General features: G+C 42.1%; 1 protein-coding gene across 4 annotated transcripts in view; it reads left to right on the top strand.

Moving 5' to 3' along the window:
• Positions 1-7,055: 7,055 nt before the first annotated feature.
• The window catches only part of HIPK1 (homeodomain interacting protein kinase 1), a 47,354-nt gene continuing 38,001 nt past the window's right edge, over positions 7,056-16,408 (top strand). For all 4 annotated transcript variants that reach the window (XM_060139286.1, XM_060139284.1, XM_060139283.1 and 1 more), the window contains exon 1: positions 7,056-7,176. The gene's annotated coding sequence lies outside the window, so the exon portion shown is untranslated. The remainder of the gene's footprint in view (positions 7,177-16,408) is intronic.

Below are 16,408 nucleotides of genomic sequence, written 5' to 3'. Positions count from 1 at the left end.
ACTATAACTGATATTTCAATGTTGTGTGAATTTCTACTGTAGAGCAAAGTGGTTCAGTTATACATATATATATATATATACGTATATATACATATATATGTACATATATGTGTGTATATATATATACACACACACATATATATATATATACATTCTTTTTCATATTCTTTTCCATTATGGTTTATCACAGGATATTGAATATAGTTCCCTGTAAGTGCACATATTTCCGATGCTATCACTAGTGAGTAACTGTCAGTCCATAACCTGTTCCCACCTCTCACCCTCTCTAACCACCACCACCACAAGCTGTTTTGTCTTGGGTTCGTGGCACTTCTCCCTTTCTCTTCCATAAGATATCCCACCTACATCACTACAGAATGATTCTGCTTGCCCTTATTAGTATCTGTATCTACAGCTGCCCGTGGGGGATTCTCATCCTCAGAATGGTTAAGCTTGTCTTTATTTTGGCCACAATGCTTTTATTTAGATACACCCTTCCACCTTGACTATCTCATTCCTGGGTAACTTTCTCTTCTTTGACCACATCCTGGACCCACCAGATCACAGAAAGCTCCCAGATTCTTGGGCTTGGTTCTTCCCCTAAACGGATAGCTTATTGAATCATCTTTCAATCACACAAAACTTCTGGTTAGCCTTGGGTTAGTGTTTCCCTTGCAGTATCCACATATTTAAAACACTATTGTATTAGGACTATCTAACCAGTCCTAACTCCTCCCATCAATTTATAATAACTTTGGGGAGTGGAGGATGAAGTCTGTCTCCAGTGCTACAACCGCATCCTTAATGTGCTCACTGAAAGGTGTGCTTCTAAGAAGCCAAGAAAATTGGGTCAGGCTCACTCACCCTACTAACAAGGCTCTGTAGAAACAAAGCATGAGGGTGAGACCAGAGGCCTGGTGTTTAGGGAGTCGGGAATATAAGGTTTGGAGAAAACCTACTCAAAGGTCTGAGCACCCAAAATTGCAAGCAGGGGTTCCCCTGCCAGCCAACAATGCTCTAACACCAGTTGGGTGTCCTATAATTCAACTCAGTTCTGACACTATCTACTCGGAGAGGACATCAGATCTCACAGACTAAGGCTTCAGTCTCACAAGCCTGCCCCCGCCACCACTTGAGATGCCCATCATTACAAGTCCAGGTTATCATCTGTGCTTCTGACCGATCACTATAGATTGGAGGTTTCAATGACCCCCTCTTTGGGTTTGATTAATTTGCTAGAGCAACTCACAGAACTCAGAGAAACATTTTACTCACTAGATCATCAGTTTATTATAAAAGGATGTAACTCAGGAACAGCCAGATGGAAGCGATGCATAGGACAAAGGATGTGGGAAAGGGCCAGGAGTTTCCACCCTCTCTGAGTGCCACTCTCCCCATATCTCCACCTGTTCACTTCCTCCTTCAGAACTCTGTCTTCATCCTGGATGACTTCAACATTCTGGCCTCTCAGTTTCTTTGACCTCCTCATCTCCAAAGACCTTATTTCCCTCCCTCTACCTTACCACCCTGTCATTATCATAAGTTGTACTACATCTGAAATCTCAAATTTAAACCCTCTTTTCTCCCAGCTTATCTGCTCAAGTACCCTCATTGCCAATGTTTTACTGTTCATAAACTCTCTCTGAGCTTCACTTCCTACCTTGACTGGACTGTATGCTACAATCCATCAATATAATATCACTCCCTTGCTCTCTTTCACTTAAACTTGCCTCGAAAAACTCCAATTCTGGATAAATCATAATATCTATCTACTCTTTGCCTGCACTAGAGCAGCTAGATGTTGCTGGAGAAATCATTCAACCAGGCTGACTGGTTTCATTTTAAAGTCATGATCTCATACACCAGAATGGCGTTCCATACTGCTGAGTAACCCTATTATGTGTCTCTAGTAAGCTTGGTTTCCTATTCTCCCTTTCCTGTTGCTTTCCCCTCCTACCCACACTATCATCTGTCAGTATATCCTGTTGACTGTACCTTGAAACATATCCTGAATCTTATTTCTTTTCACCATCTTCACCGCTATCACCCTTGTCCAAGCAACCTTTGTCTCTTGTCCGAGTTCTTCAGTAGCCTCTTAAATGTTCTCCCTGCTTCCAACACTGCCCCCCTCCTCTCCAAATACACAAGTAGAGTCCCCACAGCAGCCATGACATAAATCATAGCATGTTACTTCTCTGCTCAAATCCTCCGATGGTTTCCCAGCTCACTCAGAATAAAAACCAAAGTTCTCCTGGTGGTCTGAATGGTGCCCACCATCTGCCGGTTCCTCTCCTCCTCGTCTCCCACACTTCGTTGACTCTGTTCCAGGCACACTGACCTCCTTGCAGTTACTGCAATGTGCCCGGTAAGCACTCCCCTCACTTCTTCCCTCTCCCTACCATCTTTTCCACCCAGGATACCCACATGGCTCCCTCACCTCCTTCAAGGTTTTGCTCAGTGAGGCTATTCCTGGTCATCGTATTTAAAATTACAATCACCTTGCCTGACACTCCCTCTTTCCCTGCCTTGCTTTTTCTCCATAGAGCACTTCACATATGATATCATTTACCTATTGAGGTTAGTGTGTGCCTCACTGTACTAGAATGTAAACTCCAGGACTCTTTTTTTTTGTCTGTTTTGTTCACTATTTCATCCCTACTGTCTAGAACACATAGCACGTTCTTAATGATAAACATCGGGTGAATGAATAAATGAATCAATCTGAAGGAATGGATGGATTGCACATCCTTTAGGCAATCCTTCCTCAATAAATACTATTTCTCTCCAAGAGGGAATAAAGCAGAGTTCATAGGCCTCAAGGGGCTGACAACCACTGAATGCTTAGTTCGGCAGATACTGTATAAATATTATCTCTATAACTGGCAACTACCCTATGTGAAAACTAGTGTCCATAAATCCCTTCATTCATTTGTTCATTCAACAAATATTTATTGAATACCTACTATGTGCCAGGCATGTGTTCCAGACATTGAGGATATAAAACAGTGAACAAGACAGAAAATGTCCTGCCCACATGGAACTTAAATTCTAAAAGAGAGAGACAGGCAGTATACATGAATAAATATCAGATAGTGATACTTGTTAAGAAGAAAATAAGACTGGCTAATGGGGGTAAAGTGCAGTTCAGATAAAGGTCAAGGAAGTGTCCCTGTGGAATAGACTAGAAACAGACTCACAGACATAGAAAACAAACATGTTTAACAAAGGGGAAATAGAAGGGGGGAAGGGATAAATTAGGAGTATGGAATTAACAGATATAAACTACTATACATAAAATAGATAAGAATCAAGGATTTACCGTATATCACAGGGAACTATATTCAATATCTTGTAACAACCTATAATAGAAGATAATCTGAAAAAATATATATATATATAACCTAATCACTTTGCTGTACACCTGAAAACTAACACAGTATTGTAAATCAACTACACTTCAATTAAAAAAAATATTATCACCCAATGAGGGACAGAGACATTCATCTAACTTTGGGTGTGATACCCTGAGAAGAATGCAGTGTCATTATTCTGGCCGGAAATGGATAACTTGAACCTAGTAATGAAGAAACATGAGATAAACATAAATGACAAACCTAAAATGAGGAGCATTGTGTTATTTTAAAGAAGGATTCTGTATTCTTCAAAAATATCAAAGACAAAGAAAGGCTAAGGATCTCTTTCAGATTAACAGAGACTGAAGAGACTGACAATTAAGTGGAATATTTGATTCTAAACTGGATCTTGTGCTGGAAGAGGAAAAGATGGTAAGAAAGACATTATTGGATTGACAAATTTGGAATACAGATGGTAGATGAGATAAAAGTATTTTATCAATGTTAAGTTTCCTGGAATTGATAATTGTATGTATTGTGTCTGTAAAAGAATGTATTTATTCTTAGGACATTCGAATATTAAGGGATAAAGGGGCATGACGTATGCGATTTACTTGCAAATGGTCAGATAAAAACGTGTGTGTAATCTATTTGGCTGAGAATGCAAATGTTAAAGCAACAGGCTCAAAATGTTAATAAGTAAATCTGAGTAAAGGGTATATGGGTGCTCCTTTTACTATTCTTGCAACTTTTCTATGGGTGTGAAATCTTTTCCAAAGAAAAAGTTTCCTGGAGTCTAGATTTGAAAAATCAGTGAGGATTCTCTCTTGTTGATTCAAAGGATTTGCCCACGTTCTGCCTCCTATTCTTTACTTCAGGCCTTCACTCTCATCTGGTTTTCCCAGTTTTAGAACTGTTGGCTTCTACTTGAATTTTCTTTTTCTTCTGGGTCCCTTGGATTTACTACTTGTTTGGATAGTTTGCCTAGCTTTCGGACTCAATTTCTCTCAAGACACAGCCTTTTGGTCAGCTTCTCCTACTTGGCCTTAAACACTGCAGCTCCTCAGTGACTTCTAGTCTACAATGCTGAATCTAGGCCCTAGAGGGATATCACACCCTAGATGACACATCAATGCTTCCAACTGGCAACAGCTCCATCTCCCTCTCCAGCTGCCCCGACTTTGGGAGGAAATAGTTCACATATCTTCTCCCTTCTCTCCATGTTCCCTGCTTGATCAAACCCTCATCACAGTTTTCTAATTAGACTCTCTTTGTCCAGTCTTTGCCCACTCCAGCCTGCCATCCTCCTCACTGCTACCAGTTCTCTCTTTAAAGCACAGATTCCTTCATATTACCTGTCTGATTAAACCTCCACTAGCTCCGCATTGCCTTTCAAAATCTGACTCGGCCTACCTTACTGTTTCCATATTCTGCCACTTCTCTGCTGAACTGTATGCTCCTTCAGGGCACAGACCATACCCTTTTCTTCTTTGTTATCTTTAATTCTAACACAGTATCTGGCATACAGAAGATACTCAATAGATACTTGCTGAATTGACAAATGAACTCTAGTTACACTAAACTCTGAAATTTCTTTAAGCGTACCATGTTTAAACATCACCTTCTCTGAAGATCTTCCCTGACTCTGTCATTCAAATCTTAGATATATGTCCCCATGCATTTTTTTTTCCTCACTAGACTGTACTGTAAGCTTTCTGAGGGAAAAGATCATGACATTCATCTTGCATCTGACTCAATGTGTAGGAGAGTACCTGGCATCAAGCAGAGAGAGTTTGTTGGATGGATATACGAATACTGGAGAGAGGAAAATAGATTTTAAGATCTATCTATTTTAAAATAGATTTTAAGAAGGTCTCAATGTAGTGAGACAGACTGAGGAAATGACCAAAGAACAATGAAAATAGAGATCAACAAGTAAAATAAATAAGGTACAAGAAGTAAATGAAGTAGTCAAATGATGATGCAGAACTGAATAACCAGAATCAAGTGGGAGTCAAAGAGGAAAGTCTTCCTAAAGGCAAATTTTGAGATGTGTTTGAAAGAGGAAAGGGACATAATGTGGGAGAGTAGGAGCTTAGAGGCCTGTCATGGAGTTGGGTTGAACCAAGGCATGGTAAGCAATTAATGTTTTGGAAGCCTGCTTTTCAAGCAGGATCTGTTCTACCCCAGAGCTCAAGTTCTGCCTTTTTCCTAGCTCCCCAAGCAGGCATGTTCACCAACTCTCCATGTCTTGAGGTTTCCCAGGTCAGTCCATCGTAGGACTTTATGTTCTCTAAGTTTCTGTGAAAATAAGCAAACAAACCTGCCCTGTGGGATTGAATACTCTTGCTAACCCTGGTCTTCTAGGGAAATAAAGTTCCCTGTTCCCGACAAAACAGAACTGCTCCCAGTGCTGTTAAGCCAGGAGAGAAACCCAAAGGTAGCATAACCACTTTAGCACATCTTCACAAAAATTATCTCTTCCATCCAAAGAGGTCAAGGATATATAATGAATGACATCTGAGAAATATAACCTGATAGCAGAATCTTGTCTTAGCCACATCTGCCCTCTCCTTAAAGCGTATATGCAAATAAATACCCATGGTGCTGCACAGCCACTTTCTAGGGCACAGATCCTTGTCGCCTCCAGCACTTGCGGGATGGAAAAAAATATACTACCATCTCCCTACAAATGTCCCACTCTTTAGGAATCAGCAAGAGGTATATCTGAAGTTTTCCAGAATTTCTTGGCCCAGGGAGATGGCAACTGTCTTTCTATTAGGATAACCTAGTTTTCACGCAGTGTTTATTTTTCCAGAATGTTGTGTGCCCAACGCATTCCGTTTCCTGAATACCCGGTTTTGCTATCTCCTGGTAGAGGAGAGAAAATTATGTATTAGCTCACTGCAGGTTTTGAGGGGGTTGGGTTCAGAGCACAGCTATTCTTTCTCACCTCCTAATGCAAACCCAGGTTCCCAAGGAGGCAAGGGAAGAGCCCGCTCAGGGGCTCCTAATGCGTGTGGAGGCTTACAGATCCTATACACCGCGGTCAAGCAGCTAGAACGTCCCTAGATTGCAACGATACATCAAAGCCTAAACTGAGGTAATTCCTCACCAGCAGGGGGCTTCCTCGGTAAGCACTGCCTCCCCGCGCGCTGTCCAATCTCTGGGGGTGTCACGCTAGGCGGTGGTGATGTCACACTGGCGGGGATGACATTTTAAAGCTGGACCGCCACACCGCCACCAAGCACCTTTAAATCACCGCGGAGTCGGCCGTGAGGAGGGGGCGGGGAGCCGATCCCTCCACTCGATCCACGCTGGCTCCCCACGGAGGCCCCCCCCACTCCCACTCCCACTCCCCTCCCCCTCCCACCAGTACTATGAAATCATCCTAACCCGCCCGCTCTCCGACACTTCCGCCTCAGTAGGTGTCATGGCGCGGGGCTGGGGACTAGTTCCCGCGAGGAGGGGCCGGCCGGATGGGGGCGGCCGCTCGGCGCTCAGCTCGTCGAGTCTGGCGACAACGGCGGCTGCGGAGTCAGGGGCCCGGCGGTGGCCCCGGACGGCAGCGGGAGGCTGAGGCGGGAGCGCGCGGTGCTGAGGCGGCGGCGGCGGCGAGAGGCCGGGCGGCGGAGCTGGGGGGAGGCTGAGGGGGCTCCCCCCGTGGGACGGGCGCGGGGACGGCTCCGGGGGGCGGGGGCCGGGGCCCGGGCCGGCTCGCGCGGGGGGTATGATGATCCGGCGGCGGGGCCCCGGATCTCGTCTCCTCCGCCGCCTCCTCACTGCAGCCCCAGCTCGCGGCTGAGAACCAGACACACCGGCGGTGAGTCGAGGCGGGGGGGCAGTGGCCTTGGCAGGGAGCGACCTCCCATCGGCTTCCCACGGCGGGGCCGGGCCGGCCACGGGCTCTCCGGGGCGCCCGGCCTGCGGGGGGAGCCTCCCTCAGCGGACCCCACCCGGGACCAGGCGCCGAGCCCTGCGCCCCGGCCGGTGACGGCCGCGGAGGGGATAGCGTTCCCAGGAAAGTGGGGAGGCTGCGGGCTTGTTTTCGGGGCAACTCCCCCGTGTCCTGCCACTTCTCTCCTGGGCGTGTTGTTGTCCTCAGATGACAGGGGACCGCCTGGCGTTTTCTCACCCGGCCGGTTTTTTCTCGGCTGTCGTGGCCGGTTCCCAGTGTGTGGCTTGTGCGTGTGAATTTCACAGCTCTGCTTAGTGCCGTGTTTGGGGTTATTTGTGCTGTTGGGGACAAGGAAGCGGTGTCTGGAACGGACGGCCGCGGAGATGTGGGTGTGGGAGTCCTCCTATCCTCTCCACTGCTGTTATTTAATCGTTAGGTTGGTAAATTGTAACGATGGTGGAGACTGCGTGGGACCGGCCCACCTAATGTATATCTATGCAAGGCAGATCTAGATGTCTGGCTCAAAGGGAAACTTTTGCTGTTTGACGCCACTTTCCCAAAGCTTTCGTTTAAAAAAAAAAGAAAGGGAGGGGGGCGGGGAAACAACCAAAACTCTTGGTAAGGCCCCCCGCTGTTCACAGGTCTGTGGGAAAGAGGCCGTTTTTTGTGCCTAGCAACCAAGACTTGGGGCTCGGTCTCCAAGAGCGCTGGTCTAACCTCCAATTTGTTGTGGTGACAAACCGTGAGCTCTGGCCTGTGTTTACGCTCGGCGCGCTTTCTTTTCTGTTTAGGTGGGGGAAGGGAGGAGGGGCTAGAGGAGGGAAAAAAAAAACACCCCAAACTCCAGTGTCTTTCCTCCACTTAACCCCCTGACTCAGTTGTAGATACTCTTTGAGGCAGCCCTAGGTGCTTTTTCTTAGTGACACTTCGGGAATTTTCAGTCATTGCATCAAAATATTAATTTCAGCTGTAGACTCTTCTGCCCAATCTGTCCTTTATCTTATTTGTTTCCTGGTAACTGATGAAAACAGCAGCATGGCTTCCTTCTTCTGATGAAGTGGGGTTTAAATTAAGTGGCTGATGCCCTCAGTAGAACCTACAGTTTTGCTCTTGTTTGTGTGTAAAGCTATTTTTGATTCCTGGTCTGTAGTGGGTTCTTTTTTTTTTTTTTTTAAGATTATAGAGAATGCAAATCTTTACCAGCTCTTTTTCATATGTAGGTCTAAAGCTTTCTGTAAAACATCTAAAAATCTACTAACAAGTCGTATAATAGTTGTTAATTCAGCTGGTGATTTTGGAGATACCTGTAATCATCTCAGGGTTCTGTGTTATAAAACTGGTACGATGGTATGATGAAAGATATCACTGACTTTAAGACACTGTTCCAGGCTTGAAGGATATTTTGGTAAAGTACTTGTGGCTGGAACTGGAGGCAGCCACGCCAGTAAAACATCTTACCAGTAGAATGGTGAATGAGATGTTGTAAACATACTGAGTCTGATTAGTAAGTAGGACTTTTGCTGGCGATATCTTCATGAACAGTTTCTCCTGTCTTTGGACATTGTAGTTTTATGGATTGCAGAGCAAGTTGATTGGTAACTTGAGATTGAAAACCAAGCCAGAACTCTCTCCTAAAAGAAAAAAAGATAATCTCAACATTCACAATTCTCTGGAAAATAGACTTCTTTTATTCTTTGGTTTTGTTTTCATAAGCACAGCTTAGTCAGTGGTTGTGTTGGTAGAAATCAGTGAGCCAAAACTGCCTTATAAACTTCTTACAGTTGGAACTTGTGCAGCTTGTTGTTAGTTATATATCGTAACTGGTTCTTTTGTAATTTGAAGTAATTTTGCAAACATGAACTTCCTGATTGGCCCTTTATTTTCATTTTCATGACTATATAAAGCAATCCATTTTTTAAAAAGTTACAGTTATTAATTCTTCCCCAGTTTCTTCCCTTAAATGTTATGCCATTCTGAACACAAGTCATCAAAATAATTTTTCTCTCAAGTACCACTTCAACAATCACTGATTTGCTTTTCGCTTCCTTTTTTGTTTTTTAGTTTTTGTTCCTAATCTCCTATCTCCCTAAATGCCTTATGTATTTTTGTAGAGCATAATTTGGCACTTAAAAATTTTTACATCCTGTTTTTATATATATATTCTTTGTGTCATATCACCTAAGCAACATTTTAAGTTCTTTGAAGATAGGGAAACTTAGGTGTATTTCTTTTGGATTCTTTAAGAGCGCCTTGTACAGTGCTTTCCCACCATACTTAATGAAAAAGAATCAGAAAACCTGAATTCTTTGCCAGCATTACTACTCATTAGCTCTGTGTAAAACTTGTTTGGCTTTCTTGGGTCTACTTTTTCTCATCTTGGAATTACAGGGTTTTAGAAAGTCTTTTAAGGTCCATTTTAGCCGTTAGAATCCCTGTACTTTTTTTGCCAGTGTCTTCTGCTCCAATCAAATGCATTACTCTAAATGGTTTTTCATTTTTCCATATCCCCTGGCATACTGGCAAAAGTTATCTCATTCATCTAAGACCTTCTACCTTCCATCTGCCAAACTGTCGTTACCTTAGTTGAGTCCTGTTTTCCTTAGGCCTTTTCTGGCTGATCCAAACAGGGTTCTATCTTAGTGTTTATGTTTCATATTGATTTGCTAATTTGTCATTTTTGTTAATTTGTCATTTTTCTTATGATTGAAACTCCGAGGTATAGTTTTCTTTATTCTAAACTTTATAGACTTTATAGACTGTCCTGTGCACATACTAAGATAGTGCCATTTTACCAAATACAAAAAACACTTTTCTTTTGTTCTGTTGCTATAGATTCTTCATTCCAAATAAATCTAAGAGAGCAATTGAAATTTAGGAAAAAAATATCCTGCCTAGAAGGAAAACGCCACTCAGCCAGTTTACCAAAATATTACAGAATTGGTTTAAATGGCTGTAAATTACATAGAATTGTAGAGTTCCTTCTTTGTCAGCTACCACCACCTATTCCACACCCTATTTTTGCATACTAGTTGAGGAACTGGCTCTTTCACATGGTTCCCTGTGAAGGAAGTTCTACAGGAAAGGGGGTGGGGAACTTTGATTCAAATGCCGTCCTCAGGGTTTCAAGCTTATTTTTTCCTTCTGTATCACTATACTTAGAATAAGTATTCTCTTGTAGACAACAGACTATAATTTCTATCTCATGTGAGTATTTCTCTAATTTAGCCAGAATGACTTCTGAGATCCCCTTACATTTATATATGGAGCAGTAATGTGATCTCTTTATAGTCATTCATTCTAGCAAACATTTGACACACGCAGTGTGCCAGCCATTGTGATTGATGCCGATGATACAAAAGAAGAAGATACCTATTCTGCTGTTGGGAATTGCCATCATGGAACTTGCAGTTTAGAAGAGAAGTCAACTTTTAAATAAGTATTTATTTATTTATTCTAAGTATGACTACAAATAGTCATACTTAGAATAAAAATCCAGAGCGACCGCAAGTCAGTATGTATTCTGGCCCTTGTCTGCCTTTTTGTGTTCTGCTTCTACTATTTTTTCCCTTGTTCCGTTCCATCCATTCTGGTCTCTTCTTCAGATAGACCAAGAATGTATCTTGGCACTAACTGTTCTCTCACTGGGATGGCTTCTTCTTGTCAATTAGGTCTCAGCTTTAAGTGCCACCATCCTACAGTGCCTTCCCTGACCACCAAAGAGTATCTCTCCCCCTCCCACCATCTCTATCATGTCATTGTGTTTGTTTTCATCATAACATTTATCACTAGCTGCCATTTTCTTGGAGAAGAGGTGTTTATCTCCCCAGTAGAAAGTAAACTCCAGGAGATAAGGGATCTTGTCCATCTGGAACCACTGTTATCCCTGGGATCTAGAACAGTGCCAGCAGACATACTAGATGCTCAAAATATGTTTGTTCAATGAATAAATGAAATAAGTACAAGTGTGGTAAGTGCTACTACTTCTGTAGTAGAGGATCCTGTGGGAGCCTTTATCAGGAAATCTAACCTAGTGGTCTGGAGAAGGCTTTCCTGAATGTATTTGTCAGCGTAGGGCTGGCTAAACAGTCTTGCTGAAGGAAAGTTGTTTTTCTCTCATGTAACAGCCTAAAGTAAATGTTCCAGGTTGAAGTGAGCATTCCTGCTGGGCAGGTTACTCTGCTCTACATGATCATTCAGGTACCCATGTTCTTTCCATCTTGCTGCTCTGCCAACCCTTGAGTGTTGTCTCAGGGCAGAAACTGGATCTCCATGGGTTCCTCCTGGTGGAAAGGGAGTGGAACACTAAAGGCTCATACGTCACTTTTTATTGGAGGAAGGGACTGGTAAAATGTTGTCTAGCCTTGTGCCTGGGATGAAGGAGAAAGTAGATTGTGGTCCAGACCAACAGCCTATGCCACATTGAAAAAGTGAGCTTTAAGTAAAGGCTAAAAGGATAAGTAGTAGTTAAAAGAAGAGAAGACAGGGTAAAATGAAGTTCAGAGAGAGAATGTTATGTATGAAGGAACTGGGGCAGGAGAAACATTTCGAATTACTAGAAAAGAGAGTGCCTGGGGGAAAGAGTCAGTGAAACAAGGCTACAAAAATAATCAGGGTCCAGATCTTATAAAGCTTGACAATCCAAATTAGAGATTTTGGACTTTATCTTAAAGTTTTTATTTTATTTTGTTATTTTATTTATTTATTTATTTATTTTTGGCTGCGTCGCTTCTTCGTTGCTGCACGCGGGCTTTCTCTAGTTGCTGCGAGCGAGGGCTACTCTTTGTTGTGGTGCACAGGCTTCTCATCACGGTGGCTTCTTGTTGTGCAGCACAGGCTCTAGGTGTGCGGGCTTCAGTAGTTGGGGCGTGTGTGCTCAGTAGTTGTGGCTCGTGGGCTCTAGAGCGCAGGCTCAGTAGTTGTGGTGCAGGGGCTTAGTTGCTCTGTGGAATGTGGGATCTTTCTGGACCAGGGCTCGAACCCGTGTCCCCTGCATTGGCAGGCGGATTCTTAACCACTGGGCCACCAGGGAAGTCCCTATCCTAAAGTTTTAAATGAGGGATAGATAATGCATTTTTAAAAGCTTCAGTTGTAAGGTGAAGAATGAATTGAGAAGGGACCTTAAAAAAAACCTTCAATTGTAAGGTGAAGAATGAATTGAGAAGGGCTAGAGAGTACCATTTGGGGAAAGTTAGGCTGTTGAACTAAGTAGTGCAGGATTGTGCAGTAGGTGGGAGATATTTGGTGTTCCAGTGAGAGTTTTCTTCCCAATCTTATCTTTTTCCAGAATGTGTATTCTTATTTACCCACTTTAATGATATGAATACTCTTTATATATCAGTGTGCTGGAGAATACGTACATCTGTGTACATGTCAGCTGAGGACAAGTGCTAGAGGAAGAAATCAATATGCAGTACTGATGGTAGGTTATTTAGATCATCAATTGTTAAATTGTATCAAAAAGTCAAAGATGACTCCAAGCAAAAGCATTAGGAATTTATTATTGGTATGTCCAGGAAAAGATGGAAGTTAGTCAAGACTAAGGGCAAAACACTGATAAATGATTACCTCCATTGTCATACTCAGCTATTTCATTCATAGTTATAATATTTGAATTCTTTATGGTAAGATTATCTAACTGTAGTGCCCAGAGGATGGGGCACCCAGTAAATGTTGTTAAATAGATGTGCCCATGGCAGGGAGTGGAGAAGCTGTTAATTTGACTGTTTTTGAAAGCCTTGGAGTCTAGCAAGACTCAATTCTCTTTTTAGCAATACGTACAAGTACCAGTAGCCTTTTGCCTTTTGTTCTAGTTTGGGATTAATGCAGTGGGAAAGTTTGTTATTATATTTAGACGGTTAAATCCTTGGAAAGTCAGGTTTGAAATGAAAAGACTAGTTTATTGCTAGAGTCAAGAGGGGAAACATTTTCAGGAAGTTAGCTTTTAATTTATTGGGAGCTGTTCTCATGTGAATTGAAAATAGTGTAATGTGCTTAACTGAGTGTGATACATTGTAAATTTCCCACAGATGTTAATTCTATTCCATGGTTTTGTTGGGAAGTCTCAGCCTAGGGAGAAAACTGTCTCTCACCCCCCCACCCCACCCCCTGCAAAAAAAAAAAAAAAGAAAAAAAAATTTTGGGGGGGACATAGTATCTTTATTTCGTGTTTAGAAATGGCTGTTTTTAGCGGAATTTCAGAGTGTTACATAAATAAGAGTATAGATTTTTCTAGGCAATTTTGATTCTGTATTTTCTTCTCACCTAGTGCTTGTTGAGGTCAGGCTGAGTCTCAGCCACACTGTAAGAGTCCTGGTGGCATGACATTGACTTCAGTACCATACACCCTTGCTGGGGGGAAGGCCAGTGAAATTCTGGGTTGTTATTTCCCTATGGGTGGACTTAAGTTTGTCTTACTGAGTAAGAATTATTATATTTATTTATATACTTAAACTTTTGGAGCAGTTTCCTAGAACTTGTGCTTTTTGCAGTACTCAGTGTGAATTTGAAGCCATCAGTATCTGTTATTTTGTTCACTGGGTGAAAGGTTGTCATTAACATTCCTCTGGTAAACAGAATACTTTTGAAAAGTGTCCAGTTATGATCATCATACTTTTAAAAACTTGGAGCTACATTTCATGAACTCTTTTCAGTATAAGCCCCCATATTCCTATACATAGCTACAAACTGCAAATTTTGTATAGTATTCAAATTTTTTACTAAATACTTTTAGGTACATGAAGGTTGTGCTTATGTATTTTGATAGATTGTTAAAAGTAGTAACTCAACAAATATACGATGGAAAACAAATTTCAAAAATTTGCTTCCTTTTCGTTGTTCAGAAATTGGTTTGATATTATGACAAGAAATATTTTTGCATATATTAATAGGTAAATTTTGTAAAGGCACTACTTGATTTCAGTTTTTCTCTTACTATAGTTTGGTATTATGTCAGTGATATAGGTAGAATAAGATGATTTGTAAATCTGTAACCTAGGAGTTAAATTGCAATAACATTTTTTAAAAATATTTATTTATTTTGGTTGCTCCAGGTCTTAGTTGTGGCTCCAGAGCTCCTTAGTTGCGACACGTGGGCTCCTTACTTGTGGCATGTGAACTCTTAGTTGTGGCATGCATGTAGGATCTAGTTCCCTGACCAGGGATCGAACCTGGGCCCCCTGCATTGGGAGCGCTTAGTCTTATCCACTGCACCACCAGGGAAGTCCCGCAATAACATTCTTTTAATTTATACTTTTTTTCTCTTCAAGGTTCATATAAATTATAGAAACTCTTGTTTAAAGTAAATCCAGACAGCATTTTAGAAATTGAAGGTTGAGGGTTTGTTCTTTCTTCTAGCTATCTGGTCCAGTGCAGATGGTTTTTAGTTGCATTCAAGCACAAAGAAATGTACACTTTGTTTTTTTATGTTCTGTAACATCCCTTGTCATGGTTCCTTCCTTTCTAGTTGTGTGTGTTTATTCTCTTATGACTAATAAAATTACACTGTGTGTACTAGAGTGGAGGCTTCCCCCATATCTCAAGGACTGCACAGATAAAAGAGGGACGTCAAAAAACCAAAACAAAAGAAGCATTTGAGAATCCTGCAGTTTAACATGAGTAGTAGGGAGTAGAAATGAAGTTGGTAGGCAGTGGTCAAATCACCCAGCAAATACTGAGTGTCTGTATATTGTCAGAGTCTGTGGTAGGTTCTGGTGATAAAAGCAAAAGAACAAGACAGATATGGTACCTGCTCTCATGGAACTTTTACAGTATCCGGGGATGTAACATTAAATAAATAATGTTATAAGATAGGTACAGGGTGTTGTGGGAATGCAGTGGTGGTGATGATTGTGGGGAGTGTGTGTGTGTGTGTGTGTGTGTGTGGGGGAGAGAGAGAGAGAGAGAGAGAGAGAGAGAGAGAGAGAGAGGGAGGGAGGGAGGGAGGGAGGGAGGGAGGGAGGGAGGGAGGGAGGGAGGGAGAGAAGAAACAGTTTTCCTAGCAGAGAGTCTCCAACATAGAGGGCCTCCCAAGAACTGAAAGAAGGGGCAGTATGACTGGAGTGGTGGAAGAATCGAGGTGGGGAGATTTTGGAAGACAGCAACTAGATTTGTGGGGAGCTTATTAAGGCAAGTTGAGGATTTTGGATTTTATCCCTAAAGCAATGAAAGACCCTGGAGGCAGAAGGAGGGAGATGGTTAACAAAGAGCAGTCCTCCAATATATAATACATAGTTTAAAAGCAAAGGTCCCCTGAGTGCATTCAGGATGAGTTTGGAGGCTCCTGGCAGTTTGAACTAGAAAGGTTCCAATAAGGGTAGAGAAAAAATGGCTGATTTGAAATATGCTTAGGAAGTAGATAAGATTTGTTATAGGTTAGATATAGGGATTAAGAGAGGGAAACAAGGGAGGGGAATGAGTCAGGATAATAATATTAAGTGAGTTTTTGGCACTAAGCATGTCATGTGTATTAAATCATTTAATTCACCATTTTATAGATGAGGAAACTGAGACTCATTGCCTCCCTGATTTTTTAGCTTGAGGTGTTAGATGCATGATGGTGTCTCATAATTGAGGTAAAAAACTGGGCGTGGGGTGGAGGCTCAGAAGTTTAATTCTGGACATCTTGAATTTGAGATGTCTCTGAGATATCCAAGTTGAAGTGTGGAGTGGTTATTTGAAAATAAGGATTTGGAGTTCAAGAGAGAAGTCTGGGTTAGAGAGGGAAATTTGTTACTTTTTCGCAGATGACTAATGCTGGGAAGTAGTGAAAAGAGGGAACATGTGGAGCAAGAGAAGAGGGATTAGTGTGGAGGCCTGAGGCACCTGAGGGTTATGTGATTCAGAAGGAAGAAGATAAATATGAAATGGCTTGTATGCTAGGTCAAATGTTTGGACTTTATTCTGAAAATATTAGCTTTGGGATTAGTCTTTGGGCTTATTGAGCTTGAGGTGTCTGTGGGACATTCAGGGACAGAAAGGTGGGCAGTTCTTATTACTTTTCCCCATATTTTTCTAAGGATGACTTCCCTAGGTTCTTCAGAAGATCCCGTCTGGGCTTTGCCTCATCCTGATTACTTTCTTCTGGTCAGTTTATCAATGGTCCTTTTACAACATAGTGGGCAGAGCTAGACACTGTTTTATTTGTGATCTGAGCAGAGTG

Source organism: Lagenorhynchus albirostris, chromosome 2 (genome assembly GCF_949774975.1).
Source record: "Lagenorhynchus albirostris chromosome 2, mLagAlb1.1, whole genome shotgun sequence".
In the NCBI taxonomy this organism is placed as follows: domain Eukaryota; kingdom Metazoa; phylum Chordata; class Mammalia; order Artiodactyla; family Delphinidae; genus Lagenorhynchus; species Lagenorhynchus albirostris.
The sequence above is the reverse complement of the archived record's forward strand: the minus strand, read 5'-3'. Positions and strand labels throughout refer to the sequence as shown.